This window comes from Artemia franciscana, unplaced genomic scaffold, assembly GCF_032884065.1.
Source record: "Artemia franciscana unplaced genomic scaffold, ASM3288406v1 PGA_scaffold_43, whole genome shotgun sequence".
In the NCBI taxonomy this organism is placed as follows: domain Eukaryota; kingdom Metazoa; phylum Arthropoda; class Branchiopoda; order Anostraca; family Artemiidae; genus Artemia; species Artemia franciscana.
Genome location: NW_027062683.1, coordinates 185944 through 196785, shown reverse-complemented (window position 1 = coordinate 196785; position 10842 = coordinate 185944). Strand labels below are relative to the sequence as shown.

At 33.3% G+C, this 10842-nt stretch overlaps 1 long non-coding RNA gene across 4 annotated transcripts in view; it reads left to right on the top strand.

Moving 5' to 3' along the window:
* Positions 1-245: 245 nt before the first annotated feature.
* Positions 246-10842, top strand: part of LOC136041843 (uncharacterized) — a 123114-nt gene continuing 112517 nt past the window's right edge. For 2 of the 4 annotated variants that reach the window (XR_010621110.1, XR_010621109.1), the window contains exon 1: positions 356-566. This is a non-coding gene — a long non-coding RNA (uncharacterized LOC136041843). Of the gene's footprint in view, positions 567-8044; positions 8262-10842 lie in introns of those variants that run through there. The other 2 variants (XR_010621112.1, XR_010621111.1) reach the window with 2 other exon arrangements.

Sequence of the window (10842 nt, the reverse complement as noted above, 5' to 3'; positions counted from 1 at the left end):
ATTTTGTCCGTAGCTTATTATTTTTGATTTTTCTAGACAGTCCAAAATTTGTCAGCAAGGTTTTGATGACGCTCGAAAGTTTTTACACACAAGAAACTTAGGGTGCGTTTGTTTACTTGTCCGATTACAAATCTGATTAATCCAAGCGTTTTTTGAGACACATATGACGTCAGAGATTAGTCAGATTATCCCCTCAAACGCTCAGGATTACTTGTCCGTGGGCTGGCACTTTATAACCCCAAATAAAAAGATTATTTGAGGATTGTGACGTCAGTCTCGTATATTTTTAAAATGGGACGACCAAGTGCATGTGACTCCCCTGAGATGGGTTTTGTAGATAAGCTATGTTTATAGTGGAGTAAATATGATTAATATTTTTGAGGAAGCCTATCAAGTCCCTTGGGAAGAGGGTGGGATTCAAGTTCTATTTGCAATTGAACTGTCTATTGAGTTTGAAAGTTCAGTTCAGAAATTTCAGATGGAATATACTGACAAGACTAACAAAATTATATGCAGAGAGAATACTAATACAGTTATATTGGAGATTACTTCAGATTTAGGAGTTTGTAAGTAGCATAATCTTGTCTGTACTTATAAAATATTAAGGTTTTCTAGAGAGCTAGGCCTAGCTTTCAAAGGCTAGTAGGCTAGGCTCTGATGTACAGAACAAAGGTTTTATCAGTTAGAAAGGTGTGTTATTAGGAATAGAGCTTGGGAATGCACATTTCCTATTACTATTGTTTCTTATTTTACCCTAAATTTTCAGTTTAAACAATCTCAATTTTAGATTCGTTTTTTCCCTCTACTCATTACTTTTCCTAATCTCTCTCTAAGATAAAAAAAAGTAGCTTTTCTATGCTATTTAAAATTTTATGATTAAATCACTAATGGGACAGCTAAGAAATAGCCTAGACATAGACTTACATTTAGAATTAATATCATCCTGAATCCTAATTTAGACCTATCATTTGTTTGTATCAGAGAACTTAAACTGCTCCCCCCAAATCTATATATATATATATATATATATATATATATATATATATATATATATATGGTAAAATTCTAGTTGTGTGATGACTTTTTGCTATCTTGAAAAGGGGTTGGATTAGGTTAGGAAAATGAAACATTCTGGGATGGGTCTAAAGGCTAAAGCATATCCCAGCAGAATATTTTAAAGTACCCACCTCCACTCCTTCTCCCTCTAGAGGGACCTAAAATTTGCCTACATGACAGGTCTATACCTATTGAAATTTTGACAAAAAAACATTTTACCTTAATTTTCAGTTACCAGTTGCTTTTTCTCTGCCTTTAGTTCTGAAAATGCAATCCCTGTTATTTGAGTAGAATTCTGAGATAAAATTTTATGATTAAATCACTAATGGGACAGCTATGACAGAGCCTAGACATAGACCTACACTTAGAATTAATTTCATTCTGAATCCTAATATAGACGTATAATTTGTTTGTATCAGAGAACTTCAACTGCTCCCCCCTAATCTATATAAATATATATACATATATATATATATATATATATATATATATATATATATATATATATATATATATATATATATATATATGGTAAAATTCTAGTTAATTGACTTCTTCTTATCTCAGAAAGGGTTTAGGTTAGGAAAATGAAACTTTCAGGGATTTTTCTACAGGCTAAAGTATGTCACAGGAAGGTATTTTGAAGTACCTACTTCTACTTCTTTTCCCTCTAAAGGGTCCTAAAATTTTTGAGTGCCTTATTTTTTGGTTATCAGTTTCTCTTTCTCTGGCCTTAGTTCTTAATTATTCTGGCCTTAGACAACTCCTGTTGATTGAGCAGAACTTTAAGCCATAAGACTGTTTTTTTCTAATTCTAGAAATAATCTTTTATGCCACCTCATTATAAGTTGAATATATGGCTTATATTATTTATTCTCCATGAATTTTTGTTTTATTCGATTTCATTGATGTCAGTTGCTTTCTGTTAAAAATACATTTATTTTTTTACATCAAGCTTCTTCTTTTGTGAAAAAATTTGAACTGTTTTTCTTTTTACATGTTGTATAAAATGTAAAGGAATACCTGGTCCTTCATTTAACAGATTCAACTAAAAGTATTTGAGGCATCTTACATCAAAATTCATTTGACACATTTTAATGATTTTTTTTGGATGACATAGGACACCATTAAAGTTTTGCATTTGCTTTGCTAAAAATTATCTTAAAAAGTGCCAAGTTTAGAGAGTTATGTTATTATTTTTCTTGCTGATGAGTATAATTGTTTTTAAAATTCCTTCTGTTTAAAGCATTTTAGAGAGATTCTGAGCCAACCATGGGTATATTGTTGTCACAAATGATTTTTCTCAAATGAGCTTGTGGAAAACAAATAGAACATATAATTTCTCTTTTTTTTATTATTTCAAGACTAGAATATCACAAAACTAAGCATTCATATTGCTGATTGCACCTTAAGTAAATACAATCCCTAATGGAGTTTTGTTTATACCTGTTTAAAAATTTATTGGTCTTAATAAAATACATATTGTTTGTGGGACAGCAATGAAAAATGGGAGCAACTATGACTCAAGTTGGTTTTTTTTTCAATATTTTCTTTTTCCAAATTATTTTTGTTCTCTGGTGATATTTGTGTTCTTTCCTAAGTGGCTGGCACTTTAGGTTGAGAATCCTTTATTTAGGTTGAGAACTCTGTAAGTTCAGCCAGAATTGGCACAAAACTTAACAGGTTACCTAGAGAAATTTGGGGTCAGTAAGCAGGAAGGGTATGCAAAAGCATAGGATGACTGGCCAATAGCTTCCTATTGCACTTCCTGGCTAAAAGATCACCTGGGCTTCCGACTTAGCCATAGAAGCTTTCTTTTAAACCCATTAAATATAAGTACAAAGGAAGAAATGCCAGCAAGGTGGTCCTTCCTTTTCAATGAATTGTTGGTGTACAGACAAGAGTGTAGGTCATAAGAGGTTGCTGGTGAATGTTTTGCAAGGTTTAAAAATTTAGGGCAATTGCTCAGGTTGGCAACTGAGCACAAAAGTAAAATTTTGTGAATGGTTTTTCTTTGTGAATGTTATATTTATGTCATGTCCAGAATTTTAAAGTTAATCTTCATTGTTTTGTTTTAATTTCCATGGCCCTAGGACTTTAGTGTATTAAAACCTACTTATGTCCATCCATTTTCTTTTAAACAGAGAGGAGTTCTATGTTTCCTAGCTTCAATAAGTTTATATGCAATTTTGAGACCAGGGTTACGAAGTAGGTCAAAACTTGCAAGTGGAACTATGATATGACTAATTAATTTGTAAGAAATGTATATCAATTTAAAGATTAAAAAATCATGTAGAAAACAAACAAGACAAATAAATAAAAGTATCCCTTTACAACCATTTAATTAAGTGTAACAAATGTAGATCATCCCTAAGATTGAAATGAACAAAGCTTCAATTATGAATCTGTTTTCTTTAAACAGACTGAAAGGGCAAACCTCCAAGCTATGACAAATTCAATCTCACTTTTCATCTTTTTTCTTTTCAATAGGAACTTTCTTTGGATTTTTTTCAACCAAGAAAAAACAGTAGGGACATGATCAGGTATAAGTGACCTTCCACTAAGCCTACATACCCAGGGGAAAATTGTGCAGCTATACTAATAATTGGTAAATTTTTTGTTGTTCATATGTTTGATTTACAAATAAAGTTAACATACTCCTTGATGCCTTTTTGTGTTTTTTACAAACATAATAAATGCTTCAAGTGCAAGTTTTTGAGCTCTTGAAAATTACCTAAGTATACTCAAATAGTTTTGGGGTATAAAAAAGCTTAAAACATTGGTCTCAAACTTACTGTTTCATTATTAATCCATTTTTTACATGTTGTATAATTTATGAGCACTGATTTTCCACAATTAAGTTGGATTAATAAATTTTACAATATTATGCTGTATTTCTTCTTCTTTGATGCCAAATTTTCAATTAAGGTATGTATTTCTTGTCATTTTTTACAAAACAATGTATGTTTTTCACTGCCAAAATTTGTTAGGTTAAGTAAGGTTAAAAAGTGCTTAAACTTGAACTAGCAAAATAAGCAATTACTATATTTGTAAAGAACATACAAAAAGGCATCAAGTGGTATATTCACTTTATTTATAAATCAAAATATGAACAACAAGAAATTCACCCCTAACATGCCTAATTTGCAAATATATAGCCCAAATTATATATTTCCAATGTTTTCCGCCACCTTTTACCTGTTTTTCCAGTTCTTATTTTGCCACAGTTGCCTCAATTAACAGGTACTAGGGTTGAGGGATAGATTGGCAGAATCAATAGAAAATATGTAATTTCAGCTATAGATTTCCATATTAGGAGGGTGTGGGCTAAAGTAGAGCAGGGCTACATGTAGAATGTGTATGTAGAAAGCTATAATTATTATGTAAATTACAAAGAATCATCTTTTTTTAACAGGTTTTCTTCTATAGATCTACAGGTCCTTCTCTTGGCTTATACCACATAAAGCATTATATAACCAGAGAAGAATAAGTAGCAAAAAGCTATATATTCATAAGCACATGTTATTTAACAATGACCTCTCTAGTGCTTAACTATGACCCCTTAGTAATATTAACAAGAAATGAGGGTAAAACTGGTGCAAACAGTATTACTGGCTTTCATATAAAGTGAATATACCACTTGATGCCTTTTTTTATGCTCTTTACAAATATAATAATCGCTTCTATTACAAATTCAGATTTAAGCACTTTTTCACCTCTTGACCTCTTAAAAATTACCTATAAATGGAGTCATTACAAATCTGTAATAGTTTAGAAACAAATTTGGGCTATATATTTGCACATCGGGGGGGGGGGGGGGGTAAAGCATAGCATATATTATACATGTAAACTAACCATTGCTGTTTTTTTTTTTTTTTTTTTTTTTTAATGTGTTTATGCACATCAAATTTTAATGAGAAGAGAAATCACCAGTGCAACAGCACACACATAAAAAATTCCAGCAATGGTTAGTTTACGTATTTAATATATGCTATACTTTACCCCCTCCCCCTGATGTGCAAATATATAGCCCAAATTTGTTTCTAAACTATTACAGATTTGTAATGACCCCATATATAGGTCATTTTTAAGAGGTCAAAAAGTGCTTAAATCTGAATTTGCGATAGAAGCGATTATTATATTTGTAAACAGCATTAAAAAAGGCATCAAGTGGTATATTCACTTTATATGAAAGCCAGTTATACTGTTTGTACCAGTTTTACCCAATGGTTAAACTGGTGCAAACATATATAGGTAACAGAAAAAGTGAAAATTAGTGTAAATGACAATCAGGAACTGGATATTGGCTCAAGGGGGCAAAAAACAGGGCTATATAATTAAAGTTCAAAGAGCGAGGTGATTTCTTAGTGAAAAAAAACACTTCCCTGGCTAATTTAGGACTTTGAATTAATTAGCCTACCAAAATTTTCCTATCCTATGCAATTAAAATAGTTTTCCCTTTTCAGAGCATTAAGACAATTTATCACAATAAAAAATATCCAAAGCATCTTGAATGGAATGACTTAAAAGGCAAATGACAACCACAATTTGAAATCTTACAATTATATTTCTGGCCGCACAAATTGCATTAGGCTACCCAGCTCTGAAATAATTGCTGAAGGTGCATTTGCCTGTAAAATAAGAAACAGGCCCGAAGTCCTAGCCTCTTCCTTGTCAGAACTTCACATAGCATTAAAGCAATAATTACACGTGACCAATGTTGTTATTCTCGCAATTAATCTTGCCGTTTTAAGTGACACGTGGCCAGACAAGTATTTGTTGCTATCTTTTAGGGGTTAAACCTCGATTAGTAAAAATCCCATTGGACAAGTAAACAAACGCACCCTTAGTTGCGTGCGGCCGATGCTTGTCGTCTTCTGCTTCATCCTTTTCAAGTTAGGCAAGATCATCTTCATGCCGATTAAACATTCTATCAAAACAATCCTCATGTACTGATTGTGAGTCACAGCTACAGGTAAAACTAACTCAATAAACCGTATTCAGATCGAGGACAACATATTTTAAGTTTATGCGGACATTTTAAAATCCAGTCATTTTTTTAACCATCCGTTCCTCAGAGGGCTGCGGGGTCTCACCTCCCCCTACCCTCTCCTTCTATGTAAGCTATACCAGCTAAAACATACAATACTGAAAAATTTCGTAACTTTCAAGAAAAATATAATTCTTTTTGGGCAAAAGAAAAACCGACTTTTTTTTAATCCTAGTCCCCTGTAAAAATTTTCAGTTGCCCCTCCCTCCCTCCCTCATCAGCGAGTATCCTTGTTTATGAACTGTCTTTCCTTCATGGGACTATCTCTTCTTTCTCATCTCTACTCTTTCATTTTATGTCAATGCTGTTTTGCAAGGTCGGGGAGCAATGAGTTAAACGGAGTGAGTGAGCAAATTTTTTTTTTTAATGAGTGGGGATGAGGAAATACGAATACTTCTATTACTGTTTACTCTTGCTGTTCTATCCCGAAAAAAGATATATTGAACATGAGGATGTTTTAACTCGCACTTCGCCACGTCCACAACCGCTACTTTAACTCAAAAGACTGTAGTTGACTCAGCTTGAATTTTGAGAGTAGACAAACTTTAAAATGTATCACTTTTGTTTTTTGTCTGATATAAATACAATTGTATGTACATGAAAGAAATATTTTTCTTGGGGGGGGGGAGACATTAAGGATATGGAATAATAAACTAGGAAATAAAAACTCGCAAAAGAAAGAATATATAAAATATCTTTGAACGCCGGAATAGAATATTTTGATAATAATAATAAGAGGAGAGTAAAGGATTTGGCCACTTAATAGAGCTAATCTGGTTTGAGTCTATAAGCTACACACAAAGTTGTTTTAAAATTTTTGTATAACGTCCTTTGAATTATCATAGCAACGTGTAAGTCTGATTTTGGCATGCTTTGTGCAACTTTAAGCCGTATTAAAAAAAATGTAAATATACAACCAGGCACGTACAAATATTTTAATTGTGGAGGGGAGCCTCAAATAAAAAAATACATCAAGATTTGGCAGAGACAGGGAAAGGACTGCCGTCCCAAAGACCATTCTGCGTAATTGGAATCCTGAATTTCCATTTTATAATAATTAAGTCAGATTTTGGAAAAAAAATCCTGATGTGTATTTTAACGACAGATTTTCAATTCATGAGTTCAGTGCTACGTTTATTTAAGGGGAAAAAAACTTACCCCGGAGTAGAACTTTTCAATTTGGAATGCTTCTCAGCCCTGCTATTTTATCGTTTATTTCTGAAAGTGTTCTAACAGTCAACCGTGGATCCAAATTGTTTTGACTCATAAATGATAAAGCTATTCTTTAGTTTTTCTCCATATTTTCTATAGCTTACTGTTTGACATTCTATCGAACAAACGAGTACCTAGAGCTACCCTCAGTCATTTCCCTTGGAAAACATCCCTCGGCCTTTTTGAATTGTTCTCATTTCAGAGCCGCTATTGACTACTGTCATGGCCATGCCTTTCAATATTATAATCTTATTTCTCATACTTATTGTCCTATTTTGCAAACTCTTTTCAACTTCATGATGAGAAATAACAGCTATAACCCCCCTTCTTTTTTTATTAGAATCGTGGTAATTTGTTATTATATGTTAAATGTATGCTTGTGAGTCACCCTTTAATAACTTAAATTTTTAAACGAAATTATTTATTTTGTAGCAGGCTCTAATGAGGCGAAATGTATCCCTTAGTTACAGTCATATTTAAAGCAATTAGCCATACAGCAGTTAAAATGTTGATCCAAAGATTATAGTCCATTAAAGCATATAAGCGATTTTCTTTGTACTCAAAAATTAGACTTGATTATATTCAGCAAATCTGCAAACTACTTGGTGATAAGCAAACATTTGATTTATTGCTTTATGACTGGTAAACAAAAACTTGCCTTCCAGACGGATTGAAAAAGATAATAAAACGTTTGTTTTATTATAACGAACGGACTGAAAATTCTGAGCGAGATGGATGTAAGATAGTGGAACACTCCTGGATTGTTCCTTGGACAATGGAAAGGAGAAACGTTCCTTCGTTCCTTCTTTCCATTTTAATTCTGATTTGTCTTCTAACCGCAGATTTCGTTTTACAACATTTTCATTTGTAATTCCATGTTGTTCTCGCTGTCGCATGAGTCATGGATATCAGAAACAATATTACCACTCCTGTGAAAAATGATGTAAGTAGCTCTTTAAATGTACTTGAATGTGACGCCATGCTGTTCTTTAGTTTAAGTCGTATGGTGGAAAATCAGCGATTCCAATTGAATTAAGAAACGGGCATGAATTGAATTCCCTCATCCCGTGTACCCTTCACAGACGAAAAATGAAACGCTCCTTCATTTCATTGTAATTTTGGTTTTTCTTCTAGTGACAAGTGATTTTGGAAGAGGGCACCCTTGTTCTTAATGTAAATTGGAATGCTCCTTGTGATAATCTGGAGTTGTGATCGCTATGTTATTTTGAATTTTTAGTCGTAGGTTGGCTAATCAGCAATTTCAGTTGAATTACGAAATTCTAACGTTTGTTTAGTTCCTCCTTCACACACGCCAAAATAATATACTCCTTCATTCCATTGTGATTTCGATTTGTTTTCTAATCACAGATTTCGTTGTGCAACATTTTCGTTTGCAATTCAATGTAATTCTCGCTATTACTAGTTTTGTGCCTCTTGCTTCTGCTGTTCAGAGTAATTCGGCAACTTGTATAATTATGATTGCTTTGTAGGTACTAAAAACGGTACGACCATCCCTGGGAAAAAAATTCTATAGCTTGCTCATGTATATGAATGTGTTGTCATCTACATGAAAAATGTATTTTTTCCCCAAAATTAAGGCTCTTTACCAACTTTTCCAGGCTCTTGACCCCTTATAGGTCGTTTTTTCAAGCCCCAAAATCTTACTGTGCCAATTTCCAACGAAAAAGACATGGCCATTTTCGAGAAAAAAATACATAAATGTATCCCAGTTTATTATATGTGCATATAATGAACTGAAAATTTAACGCTCTGAAATAAATTGACTTTTGCGTAAATGACATTACATAATTATTTTCTTGTATTTAAACTATTTTCAAAAAATTGTAATTGCATGAATATTTTCAGGTATTTTATAAATATGTTCGTTTATTTTAATAAGGTAATACGGTAGTGAAACTTTATTTTAAGAAGAATAAAATGTATAAGCCATTTTTCCAACCCTATAAGAAAAAAACAGTTTGTTGGAATTGGATTAAAAGACGTTGAGCTCAGAATATGATGAAACCGATCGGTCATTAATAAGTCATCTTGAGCAGAAACCCACAGAAGATTTAAAGGCTTTGGTATCTAATGAGCAACAACTGGCAGGCATGTTGATATACTTTATAAAAGAAAATGGTGGACCTTATTGGGCTCTGGAATCTGAAGGAAAATCGTTAATTGCTTGTAATATATCTCTGAGAGAAGAAAGTTAGCCAAGACTAATCACTTGCCAAGTTAAAAAATGAGAAGAGGGACGTCAATGGAGAAAGCTTTGGATCAACTTAGAAATACTGCTCAAATAGCAGAAGAGGAGTGAGTGGAATTTGCCGACAAGTTTGTCAGCGGTTACATGGGCATTGAAGAATTTTTAGCAATTTTTGAGGGAAAATGAAAATTAGTGGTTTTACTACGCATCAAAGCGAAAAAATATAATAAATGCTACAGCAAAGACAATACGAATCAAAATGTCTACCATCAAGGCCGGGCCCTGTTCCACTAGTGAATGAACAGACACTTTATTCGATAATTAGCCCATCTTATCCAATGGTAGGGTCCCTTAGTCAATTGGTGGCTCTTATACCTACCCAGTTCCCGAGTAGTAACCATTACCCGAGGTATTAACTCTTACATACCCTTAAAACCTTTTTATTAAATAGTAGCATAGCATAGTAAATTGTGCTGTGATTCAGACTAACCCGCATTGTGCAAAATGCTATGATTATTTCAGTCATTAATGTATTAAGTGCCTTTAGAAATTGTGATTCTGAAGGGAAATAGTAGCCTAACTATAAGTCCCAGTGAAACATTGGTCACTCCTGTGAATGCTTATTCCGAACTTACCAGCAAGATCAAGAAGTGCTTTATTGAATTAACGGCTATGAGTGAAAAGCTTGGCTGCATTCTAAAACCTTATAGCGCACAACCATCCCTGAATGATCCTTCTGAATGATCCTGGTCTGAATGATCCTTCGACCTTATTTTTGGCTACGTTGATTTTAATGGTGTAGTTTTCGTTTCGATCTGACACCCTTTTTGATGGATTAAATCCTCATAAATCTGTTTTCATATTTGTTTACCATTGCTAAATCAGCTTCAGATAGCAATTGTTTCTCAGTTGATAGTTTGTTCAAGACACCTTTTTAAATTTTCAATTACTATGGGCTATAGTTCGTTCTTTACTAGATTATATCTGACACTGCAACTATGATAGGAGGTTGTTGGCTCGCAGCTGCGTCCAGTAGGTGAGATACGCTTTCCTAGGGCAAATTCACCTTAGAATAAAACCCTTACCTAAATACTGCCTTAACATCGCTATAAGATCTTAGTTTCGGACATCTTGACTTATCATCCCATTAATTGGTCATCTGGTTCTCTAGTACTCAATTAAATTTATTATTCAAAGCTACTAGGGGATTTGTGAGCCCAAAGCCCATCATTATCTGCGTATGAGGACACCCTTATTGTCAGTGTACACATTCAATTGTCTATATTTTCTCTAGTGCCATTTTTGTAATATATTT